Raw genomic sequence first — 12,597 nt, 5'->3', positions numbered from 1 at the left:
AGTTTCCGGACGAGCTGCCTGCACTTCCGCCCTTAGTTCCCCAAGTAACCGGGCTAGGTGGTCAGTATCCGAGGTTTCCATAGCGCCTGGGCGAGAGTTTTGCGGTAGGCTTTGCGTTCTGTAACGCTCACCTGATTCTCGCAGAGGCGCCGGTCTTGACTGGGCGACTACCGTATCTTCCAAGGTGATGTGTAGCACCTGGTTGGCTCTTGGGCTGGACCTCTGTGCACTGTATGCCTGACTTCAAGAGTAAGATGTCTGCAGATAGAAAATATGGGATTAATGAACTGGGGTGATTGGGGTGTCCCTATCTCTTTCCTTTTTGCTCTCCTGTAGACCCCCAAAGGTTAACGCTCTCACCTTAGGTAAGTGAATGCCGAGCTCTCCATCTGCCTCGGGGCAGGGTGCTGTAACCAGTTTCTTCACTGGATCGGTAGCGCAGGCCTCTTGACTTCAGAGGACTGCTGTCCGTCGTTTACTGCACGAACGGTAAGTTTCGAGTAATTCTATTGTCTTTAAAGTCTTTAGTAATGATGTCTCTTGTTTTGCAGGTTCCGGCGATGGCGGATGACGGGCTGAAGTGAGTTGAAGAGGGAGTCAGTGTGATGAATAGAAGCGCCTGGAAGCACGTAAGTAAGCGCTTGTTGCCTGCTTCACGATGCGCTTTAACTGTCTTTTATTTTGCAGGTACAAGTTCGGAGCGGCTGCAGGGTGCCGGAATACCCACTGGGTTAGGTGTGGAAAGGAGTAATGGCACGTGAGTATTAAATTCCCCAATGTCTTTAAACGCACCTTGTTTTGTCTTTCAGATGCGGGATGCAGCGCCGAAGGCCTCCGGAGCGTGCAAAGAGTTGGTAAGCTTTTGTCTTTCAGATGCCGGAATGCAGTGTGAAGACCTCCGGAGCGCACGAAGAGTAGGTAAGCCTTTGTCTTTCAGATGCCGGAATGCAGAGCGAGGCGTTGGTGGCAGCCGATGGACCAGGTAAGTGAAGAGCTGTCACTGAAGACCGTAATGCTAACCTGTTCTTTCTTGTCTTTATAGGTGTTGCTGAAGACTGGATTCAGAATGGTAAGCCTTTTTCCTTAGGCCCATGATCAGATGCAGAAGACACGATGAGCGCTCTGCTGCTGAGAATGCAGAATAACGCAAAGCAAGATTCATCCACCGGGTGTGGTTTAAATAGCCTCCTGTAGTGCTTAGGGGTCTCCTTCCACAGCCACGCCTTGGTAAGAAAAGAGTTCCTGCCTTCCAGAAGAGTTCCAGTGTTCTGAATCTAGGGAGTGGCTCCTGCCCCACCCAACAGGAAAAGTAGTTCCACACAGAAGAGGATCAGAGACTCAACTGGCAGGCAAGTAAGCAGCATGGTCTGCTGCAGGTAAGTCCACCCAAGCATTATGAGCCCGACGCTTCCAGCGCTGGGACTGGGCATATTTATGAGCCTGGTGCCACTGGCGCCAGGACTGGGTCCAAAAGGTCCCAATTGGGACTGGTTGGCCCTCGGAACCTGGGTTATGGATCTGCTTCCAAGGGAGTTGGGAAAACCCTGACCTTTTGGAAGCAGAGATCATGACAGTATGTTGGAGATTGGTCTGTAGTTGGAGAGGTCCTCTACGTTTCCCGCTGTATCTTTGAGTAGTGGCCTGATGCATGCAGTTATGAAGGCTTTGGCACTTTCCCAGTTGCGATGGAATGGTTGAGACATTCCTGTGATATTCCATGGGCGTTCCTTGTTTAAGAATCGATTTGTATATGTCTGGTGGGCAGGGGTCTTCGGGGGACCCTGAGTTATTGCTTTCATTCACCGATTTGACGAATGTCTCCACTGATATTTCTGGAAAGCTTTGTAGTTTGTTTGGGTGCTCCTCCCCGGTGTAGGTTGGGGTTGTGGTCACATCAGATGGTCTGCTTTGTATGGTTTGTTGGATGTTGGTGATTTTGTTTTTGAAGTGTTCTGCAAGGTCGTTGCAGAGTTTCGCAGACGGAGTTGGTGTGTTGCTACATCCCGGAGGGTTTTTGATTTCGTTTATGATTTTGAAGAGCTCTTTTTGGGTGTTTGGTGCTTCGAAGATTCGGTTGTCGTAGTGTTTCCTCTTAGCTTTTTGTATTTTCTTTTTGTAAGCCCGGTTGTGTTGTAGGAATTTCAGTTTGTTCGCCGCCTCGTTTTGTTTTCTCCAATCAAGTTCTAGTCTTCGTTTTTTTTCTTTTCATGGTTCTAAGTAGTGGGGAGAACCATTTTGCCATTGATCGTTCATTAGAAGAAGCGAAGGGTTTTTCTTTGGCGATGTTGTCTATAGTAGTTATAATCCAGGAATGCAGCAGGGTTACCTTTTTGTCCAGGTCATCATCTTCCATGAGTGTTGGGTGTGGTTTGTTTAGCTCCAGGAGTTCGTTCAGGTTGGAGTTTTTGATGGTTCTCCAATTTCTTTTCATGGTTTTCGTTGTTTTGTCCGGTTGACTGTTTGTTAGCGTGGTCATTTTGATTACAAAAGGGATGATGAGGTGGTCGCTCCAGGGTATTTGAATTTGGGGTGCCGTGGTGAGTAGTAGTTTGCAAGATGAATAACTGAACAACATGGAGACTGATACCCTCCATAAGTCTGATAACCTGATGGTCGTATGCGCTGCGAGTTGCCTTCACTGGTGGTTCACCTAAGGTCTGTCCCAGCCAGAGTTCAGGGCAAAGTCATGTAGCTGTCAGGTCAGTGGATTGATCTGAGCCCATCACTCAAATGTATCACTTACCGGCCCACCACACAGACAGATTAATTGCCTTAGAGTCACATAAATTACCTGCCACTGTAAAAAGCAGTAGGATCCGTTGTCCAAATCTGTAGGCGGTAGGACTGCTTAAAAAGCTGTAGCCTACTGCCTAAATCAGTAGGTTTGGCAAGTATGCGTTTAGTATGCGTTTATTTATAATACATCTAATTATTCAAACTATTGAAGAAGCAAATTAGTCGACGTCGGCTAAAAGATTGACCAAGTCAATGGTCCGTCCTTTCCAAAAGAGATGGAGATATCAGGCATAGAGATAATCGCATGTTGCATAAAAAGGGGGATGCAGGTCTTCCAAATTAGGAAGCAATGTTTTAAGAGAAAGCGTGTATTAGTAGCCAGGGCTCAAGTCGAGGGTACACGGAGTCCACCCACTTTTTTCAGACGGTGGACTCAGTCCCCCGCCCCCCAGCTAAAATGAGAAACATTGAATGCCCTCTTTTAATATATGTATTTAAGCGGACCTCAGGGGTCGAACCCGAGTCGTTAGATTTGCAGGCCGCACTATATAAACTGATGAAAAATAAATCAACAAACAATTTAGTGTGAAATGTCCCATTTTGGTACTGCAAGTTCAAGGGAAAACATTTATATTGGTTCTTGGAGTTTAAAACATGCACACCTTTTAACGTTTTCAAAAACACTATTAGAAGAAAATATCCTTTCTTGGTTTTATATCTGTGTTGATTTTATGAAAGGCAAATGCCATTTGTCCTGTGTAATTTGGGTGGTTATGCAAAGCCCATTTAATTAAATGTGCATATGTCACCTTGATATGCTAATTCCTGGCGACGTCACGTCCCATTGCGTTTGTTGATGAGTCCCCCCCCACTTAATTTTTAGGACTTGACCTCTGTTAGTAGCCTACCAGTACGCTTACCCATCCTAACATGGCCGCAACGATGATCGAGGCCATCTCTAATTGGGACATTTCTGTTCCTTTATACAGGTGTTGAATGAGTCACGTTTTAATGTTTACGGTTCTTTGGTACCAACACTACAACTCCCAGTGGGCTTCCCACTCTAAAGGTATTTGGTAGAACGTAACTTCGTGCGCTGCAGCCTACATTGTTATGACCGCCTCCTCTACGCAATCTGAGCTTCTATTGGTTTATGCCCCGCTTCTGACAGCGGACAGCCAGTTGTAATTGGCTATGCTCTTCCGGGTGCCGTGCACTGTTGTCAGCGCGTTAGATTGAGGCCCCCGGGACTGGAAGTAGCTGAAACGGCGGCGGGGAGTGGAGGGACGTGAGGGCGAGAGAACGGCCGTCACCGGTGAGGGGGCGGTGCCATGTGGTTTACCTGTGACAGTCATTGAGCGGTGTATTGTCAAAGATGTAGGGAGGGTGGGGGTGCTTAGGGAGATTTGGTAATCACTGGATGGGCCGAGTCAGCAAAATGTGGTACCTCACTCCTCTCCCCCCTCAATCCTCCGGCGCCCCTCCAACCCGGGTCACCTAAATAGAGCACCCCTCCAAAATTAGCAGTAGCGATTTATTTATTTGATTAACTCCCGCTCCGTGCTGGAGGGGAGTTATCGCTTCAATGGAGCGCGGCTGTCAAACCAACACTGGCTGCCTTTCAGAGGCTGTCACATGCTGGTTTAGAGCAGCGCCCTCTTGTAATTAATAGCACCCCTTCCTCTCGCAGGACACCCGGCACCAGCACGAGAGCGCGGCGCATTTCAGTTCAACTGGGCACCTGCCGCGCCTTCACCCACCACGCAAGCTCAGGGGACACCTTAACCCCCTCCCCCCCAGCTAACCTAGTCAAGGCGGAGCGGGAGTGGGGGCACGACTAATGTGGTGCTCTGGCCGGTCGCCTGGGTGGGCTGGCCCTGCATGTTGTATCAGATCAAAATTCTTATCTTTTCAGTGTGACGATTGACTGTCATTTTGATCATGGATAAATCGGGGACTGCGGAATAGATTTCAGGGACAGGGTTTAAGTGTGTTTGCAATGTGAGTTCAGAGGAGAATTGCCTAGTATTTTGGTACTGGGCTGCCCCAGGGCAGGACAAAGACTGATATGTTTTGGATAGTTCTCCTCTGTATTCTTACAAAGGAGATAGTGAGCTCATAACCAGACTAATGTCTGGCAGAGGGACTCCCAGGACCCGCCCTTGGTTTTTGCAATGTGAGTTTTGGCAAAAGGGCTTCTTTGGCAAACACGCGCTTGCTGCTGCGATCTGATCGTCATCTGCAGGTCGCAGGTTCGAAACCTGGCAAGGCCAACTTCGCCTTTCTTCCTTCCGAGTTCGATAAATGAGTACCAATTTCGGTTGGGTGATATTGTATGTAAATATGTGCTCCGTAAAACACTTTGGATTAAGGCGCTATATAAATAACACATTATGTTAAAGGTATTTGTACTGCGCACTGTCACCAACGGAGTTGGTCCCCAGGCGCTCTGGCGGATCTGCAAACGATAAGGTGGGATGGGTTAGTAAGTGAAGCGGGAGTAGGATAGTGAGAGGAGTGGTGGTCTGTTGGCAGCTTCAACTTGGTATACACCGGGTGCTGAGCTTTGGTGCGAGTATCGGATCGATCTCAGTCCTCTTGTGCTGTTGGTGCGGCTTATGTGTTGTTGCGGTGTTGTGAAGTGCGTGCGGGTTGTTGTGCGAGAAATGGTTGTGTGAGATTTTTGAGTGAGTTAAGTCTGCAGAAATGCTGAGTATTTTTGTTAGTGGGTTATCTGAAGTTTAATATGCTAATATTCAGAGCTCTGTCCGAGTGTGGTGCTCGCCAAACCTCCCAGTCTCATCAGGGTGGGCGAAGGGTTTACTCCTGGCAGGGTTTTAGGTTTGTGTGAAGCGCTCCCTGTGCTGTTCTAACGCCATCTGTAAGTGTTCTAATTGCTCATCGCCGTTCTATTCCAGCAAGCTCTGTAGGGGTTTTAATGTTGATGGCTTGATTAGTGTGGGTTGGTGTCTATTCTCCTCCTTGGGTGCTGGAGCTGGTGTTGTGGTGTCCTCTCACAGACTTTCTATCTAAATGTGTCTGCTGGGGGTTTTAGGTTATGGTACGGCCGGGAGGCAGTGGATGAGTCGTTTAGGGGTTTTCGTCTTGGTCTGAGTATGTGATCAGGCTATGGTGACCTCCCTTTGCTGCTATTTCCCATAATATCTTATGGTCTGGTGTGGGGTCCGTTCTTTGGGTTCTGTGTATGTCCATTTTGGGAGCGACCGAGGTTGGTGTTATTTTCATCGTTGATTAACGGGGTGGGCATTCTAGTGCGTCGCTGTTGTATTTACGCTGTTAATTGCCATGATTTGAGGAGTTTCCTGAATGCTAGGTGGTTCGTTGTGTCACGTATATTCTTAGGTAGGTCATTCCAGGTGTTTGTTGCCTGGTGAGAGAACGAGGATCCTCTGAGTTTTCTTCTGCTTGATCTCAGTGTTCCTGTTGGTCGATGTAGGCGTAGTTTATCGCTTAGGAATTCTGCGCCTTGTTTGTGTATTGCTCTGTGCGTGATGCACATGGACTTGAACTTTATTCGCTATTTTAATGGTATCCAGTGTAGTATTTTTTGCGCGGGTGTGATGTTTTCTCTTCTGGGTAGCTTGAGGAGGAGTCTGGCAGCCGCATTTTGTATGTGGTGTAGTTTTTTTAGAAAGACAAAAGGGTGGTTTGCCTGATATCTGCGCACAAAAACACAATTCAAACTAAATTTAGCATGAGTTTTAATTGAAGAATTCTTGAAAAGCCTGACACGTGTTTCGAGCTAAGAGGCTCGTCATCAGAGGCTGATAATTCTGTACATTGTTATACAAAGATTCAGATCACCAAATCAAGCAAGGATCAACATAATTGAACACAATGTGTTAACATTGATTTAACAACAACCGCAAATCCAGTCAAAGGGTTACATGTGTGGCAAGACCCGCAGAATAATGATTCATAAGATGAGCAGACATAATAAACCGACATTAATGTACATAAAGTAAATTTTAAACAATTCATCAGATCGCATGTTAGTTTTGAAAAGGATATAATGTAGTGCATCCACAATTGCCAGAAACGTAGTAGGATATGTAAATTTAAGAGAAAAACAAAGAAAAAAGCCAAACTGGCATCAATTAATAAGCCCAAAAAATATTTAGCAGAAGCAAGAAAAGTAATGTCTCTCCAACTCAATGGACATACTGAAAAAGCCATAGTTGAAGAATAATAATTTACCTTGTATGTCTTGTGAGGTGGGTCAGCCTGAATGAGAAATCCATTTGGAGTAATTACTAGAAGTATAAATGCTTACCAATGTATTGGATCATATTCCAGATCATAAATAATGTGAGCTCCACTGTGGGAGAAACACAGACAAAACCCACTTAGGATAGCTATTTGGTAATTTCAACAGATTAAGCACTACAGCAACCGTGCCAATTAATAAATGAAAAAGATGTACCTAAATATATACCGCTTCCATTGCGTAGAAGTGCCTGCATATCAAGTAAAAGAAGGCGAATTGCACAGAGAAAGATGGAGAGGGCAGAAGAAGGAGAAAAAGACCAATTACTAAGTGATACTACATAATGAAGATTGATTGGTCACATGCGTAGCCCCTCAGACTGATTTGTAAGGACTAGGGGTTTGCGCGAAAGACCCACACTCAACGGCGTCTCCGCCAATGTGAACTGGAGCTAAGGCTCCACGGTTCAAAGCCACCGTAAATAGACATTGCGGCGTTCGTGCCGAAGCTAGAGCGTACGCAACGTTTGTATAACTGGCTCTTAAGGGCCGCCATGTTAGAATTGTATTTACTCGCGAAAACCGTGCTCATAGCCCTGCACTTACAGTTCACCAACAATCGAGGATTGGAAAAAATAAGAGTTAACTGATAATTGTATAGTTGGTGCGATCTGTAACGTATGTGATTTGAGTTTAAGCCTAAAACCAAATTTAAGGAAATTCACTGATAGTTAGTTAGAATGGAGGTATAATTAATACAATAAGAAGAGCAATTTGATAGGAGCCATTAGCAGCTGTGAAGTAATTAATTAGTATTAGCTTAAATATACGTGATGACAGAGTCATGCATTTGTAGTCCCGAAAAGAAGGGAAAGGAAGTGGAAAGGGGCCAATTCTGGCCCTATGCATATAGGAGTCCGAAATACATGCTATAATTTCCCTGGGTGGTAACCTTGTTCACTTGTGTCCTAAAACCAAAATCTCTGGTAAGTCACATATCTAAATAATGATTTGGCAAGAAAAAATCCTTATGTATAAAGGATTATGGTAACATGTACATGGAGCGGGAGAGACAACTTTGCATGCAAGAGACATTTACATGGCCACATTTGACTACTGATTAGTTCCTTGAGGTGATATGTGTGATTTATATCTATCAGAGTAACACAGATAGTTCATGGTCAGTGTTAAGGCTATGTGCGACCGTGCGATACTGGCAAATAAGTCTAGCTTCCAGCTGTCTCAATTTCAGGACTAGGTTGCCACCACGTTGAGGCAACGTAACTTTTACCATACCCACAAATCTGATATTGGACTTATGAAGTTGATGTTCTTTTTGCCAGTGGGTATTTGGAGTCCTGATTAGAGATAGTGGACAAATGTTCCCGTATTCTTATCTTTAATGGTCTGATAGTACTGCCAATATAGCGCTTGCCGCATACACATAAAATGCAATAAACACAGAATTTCGAGTTGCAATTAATGAAGGAATTGATTCGGTATGAACCCAATTTGTCAAAGTCTATTGTACTGGTTACTAGTGCATAATCGCACATCGAACAGCTACCACATCTGTGGAAACCATGACTACTAGTTTGGCTTAGCCAAGTCTTAGCTGTTTGTTCATTAGCCATGAAGGATGGTGATAGGATACTTTTTAAATTAGCTGCTTTACTGAAAATGAAAATAGGTTGAGAGTCTAGCCAGGGTGTGGTGATATGATCAAGTTTAAGTAAATGCCAGTGTTTTTTAATAATATTGTACACATCTGAACTTTCTGCATTGAACCTCGTATAAATTGAAGTTTCTTACTGTAAGGTACATTCAATTTGGTTTTGGGGGTGAGCAGTTCGGTTCTCTTCAGACTCATGACTGATGCTTCAGCTTTTTTAATAACATTCTTATCATAGCCTCTTGACAGAAATTGTCTACATATGAATTGGCATTGAAAATCAACATTGTTTGAACAATTCCTTCTCGCTGTAATAAATTCACCCTTCGGTATGTTACGAATGACAGACTTTTTGTGACGGCTAGAAGCATGCAACACAGAATTCACTGCTGTTCCTTTACAGAATGTTTTTGTTACAAGCATGTTGTTAGTTATGCTAATTGTAAGATCTAAACAATTTATACTGGTGCGACTGTATTCATGAGTGAATTGAATTCCCCATCTGTTGGTATTCAAAAATGAAACAAAGGCATTCAAACAATCCACTGTGCCTGTCCATACCAAAAGAACATGGTCAATGTAGCGCTTAGTTTTTTTAGAAGTCGTTCGGGCATGCCCAGGCATAGGCTATTGGTGTAATCTACTCTGGACATGATCTGAGCGATGATGGTAAGTGTTTCGTTGGCGAACGACAGGAAGGGTAGGATCCTTTTTGCTGCTCACAGGAGGAAGAAACATTTCTTGAGTAGAGCGTTTACTTGTGGCTCTAGAGTGAGATTGTTATCCATCAGGACCCCTAGGTTTTTTACAGTTCATGATGGAGATGGTGTGGTGCCGAGCTCTCTTGGCCAGGGGATGTATCCGTCTCCTCCCTTTTTTTGAAACAATAATTGTCTCTGTTTTGCCTGGGTTCATTTTGAGGTGGTTGAGGTTCATCCAGTTGAATATATTACAAAGGCAATTCTCTAGTGTAGTGTTTTCTTCTCGAGTCTCTTGTATGCTGAAGATTACTTCAGTATCATCGGCGTAGTTGTAGCATGTGGGGCTGTGTTTTTTTGATGAGTTTGATTAATAGGTACATGTAGATGTTCAATAGAACCGGGGAGAAAGATGATCCTTGTGGTACTCCGCACGTGGAGTCTCTAGGTTTGGACTTAAAATGTTTCATCCATACGGTTTCGGTTCTGTTTGTTAGGAAGGATTTGATCCATAGTAGGGCGGTGTCTGTTATTCCTAGTCCTTTTAATCTCTTTATGAGGATGTCATGGTTGACAGTGTCGAAAGCTGCAGATAGATCAAGGAGAATCAGGGCGGTATTGTTGTCCGGTTCTGCGTTCGTCTTTAGGTCGTCTCATATTGAGAGGAGAGCTGATTCTGTTCCTCTCATTGGTCTGAAACCAACTTGTGCCTGGTCTAGTGGGCAGTGCGCTTCTATGAATTCTTGGTTTATTTTGTAGACCTACGTTTCTAGCCGTTTGGCTATGTAGGGTATGTTGGAAATGGGCCTGTCGTTGGATAAGTCTTCTACCTTTCCTGTTGTGTCTTTGAGTAGCGGCTTGATGTAAGCCGATTTGAAGGCCTGTTGTACTTTACCTGTTGGGATTGAGAGGTTGAGGAGATTCCTGTGGTATTCCATGTGGGTTCCTTGTTTGAGAATTGTTTTGTATATCTCCGTGGGGCAGGGGTCTTCAGAAGAGCCTGATTTGTCGCTTTGCTTTACCAGTTTGACGAAGGTCTCCACTGATGTTTCTGGGAAGCTTCGTAGCATGTTTGGATATTCCTCATCAGTGTCGATGGGGTTTGAGGTGTGATCGCTTGGTCTGTTTTGTATGGTATGTTGGATGGAAGTTATTTTTGTTTTTGAAGTGGACTCCTAGGTCATCGCAAAGTTTAATCGATGGAATTGGCATGTTGGTACAGCCCGGTGGGTTTTTTAATCCGTTTATGATTTTGAAGAGTTCTTTTTGGGTGTTTGCTGCTCTGAAGATTCGGTTGTCATAATGTTTCCTCTTCGCTTTTTGTATTTCCTTCTTATATGAGCGGATCTGTTGCAGGAATTTTAATTTTTTGCACTGGTGTTGTTGGTCCTCCATTCAGATTCTAGTTTTCGTTTTTTTTCTTTTCATGGTGTTGAGTAGTGGGGTGAACCATTTTGCTGTTTTCTCACGTGAAGGGCTTTTCTTTGGCGATGTCATCTAGAGTTGTTGCGATCCAGGTATGGAGTAGGGTAACTTTTTTTTTTTTTGTTTTTGTCTAGGTCAGCTTGTTCCATGGTTGTTGCTTGTGGTTTGCTGAGTTCCAGGAGCTCAGTTAGGTTGGAGTTTTTTTTATGGTTCTCCAATTTCTTTTCAACATGATTGGTGGTTTTTCTTGTTGCTTCCTTGTTGGAGCGGCCATTGTGATTATGAATGGAATGCTGAGGTGGTCGCTCCAGAGTATTTGAATTGGGAGTGCCGTGGTGATGAGATCCTTGTTGGCTAAGATTGCATCAAGTGTGTGCCCTGCTGAGTGCTTCTTTGACTAGTTGTTGTAGGTTCATGGCTGCTAGTTGGGCGGTTAAGGATGTTAACAAAAGGGTTCACACCCATTAATAAGAGTGATCAGATTTGGATATTAAAAGTACAGGAGTAAGATATGACGGACTCTTCTTCAAATGTAGAGTTTTAATAATATTTTGTACATTGGTATTTGAGCACAGACATAGCTTTGAGAAGCAATGGAGCGATTTAGAGAGGTATACACTAACAGAGATACATAACTGAGTGCTTTACAGAGGTGTACACCATTACAGATGCATAACTAAGTGCTTTTCGGTGATAAAAACAGAACAGAGATGCAGCAGTGGGGGTAGGATACAGAGGAGGGGTACAGCTGTACCGGGTGGAGGGGAGGAGAGGAGCGCCATGATGGCCTAGGAGTTGAGGAGGGGCTCCTTGAAGAGGTTGGTCTTGCGTTCTTTTTTTCTGAATTTTAGGAGTGTAGGAGCGAGTCTGATGCTGACGTGGAGGAGGTTCCATAGTCTTGGGGCAAAGACACTTCTCGGGGGCATCAGGGAGGATGACGGGAGGCCTTTGAAGAGTGCATTGCCCCCATCCAGGTGGGATAGGACCGGTGCTTGAACGGTGGATCTAAAGCTATCCTGAGGGAGGAAGGGCTTGACTTTAGGCAGGAGGGAGAGCTAATACCAAACTGTCTGAGTTTTCTTGGCTGTGTGTGTCTTGAAGGTGAGGTGTTTGTCGATGTGGAACCCGAGGGATCTGGTGCTGGAGGTAAGCTCTGGTGTGACGCCTTCAGAGTTCATGGTTGATAGCCAGGTCTGTATGTCTGGGTGGTGTTGGTGAGGAGTAGGGTATGAATTCGGTCTTGGAGAGGTTGTGCTTCAAGTATGCACTGGACATCCAAGACTGGATCAGCGAGAGGCAGGTTTTGAGCCTATGAATGTCCTTGATGGAGTCGATATTGAAGATGTCCTTGTGTATTTGGTTTAATGCATAAACCTTAATTAAGAAAAAGTACGAAAGTTACTTTAAGACAAAAATTCAGTGCAAAATACATAGAAAAAAGAGAACTCTCACACACTTGTACATACATGCTTAATACCATAAATAACCACCTTACACATTTAAAACCAATTTCTGAAATTCTTTCCAAATAAAATAAGCTGCTGCAGCTACTACTGACTCTCTAGAATATATTTGACTGCAGAACTGATACAATTGTATATGTTCCAGGACACTGACAAACGAACAATACTCCTTTTTATACAGACTACAACGAGATAAACAATTGGTTAAAACACGTCTCGAGGTGGTAATCTAAATTCTCTATGATCATGTGGAATTTTAGACCAAGAACCAATATTTTCATAGATATGTAGCAAGATTAAATCTCAACCGCATTATAACATTCCTTAATAAGCTACTTTGCGCTTTGACAGTGTAACTGAATGGATTGAGGAAAGG

The 12,597-nt window shown here is 44.3% G+C and overlaps 1 protein-coding gene across 2 annotated transcripts in view; it reads left to right on the top strand.

Moving 5' to 3' along the window:
- The first annotated feature begins 3,849 nt into the window (after positions 1 to 3,849).
- Positions 3,850 to 12,597, top strand: part of KDF1 (keratinocyte differentiation factor 1) — a 302,442-nt gene continuing 293,694 nt past the window's right edge. Inside the window, exon 1 of one of the 2 annotated variants that reach the window (XM_069622882.1) lies at positions 3,850 to 4,051. The gene's annotated coding sequence lies outside the window, so the exon portion shown is untranslated. The remainder of the gene's footprint in view (positions 4,052 to 12,597) is intronic. The other variant, XR_011279598.1, reaches the window with a different exon arrangement.

This window comes from Ambystoma mexicanum, chromosome 11 (genome assembly GCF_040938575.1).
Source record: "Ambystoma mexicanum isolate Mex_15411 chromosome 11, UKY_AmexF1_1, whole genome shotgun sequence".
Classification (NCBI taxonomy): Eukaryota; Metazoa; Chordata; class Amphibia; order Caudata; family Ambystomatidae; genus Ambystoma; species Ambystoma mexicanum.
This window is presented reverse-complemented; position numbering and strand designations above follow the sequence as displayed.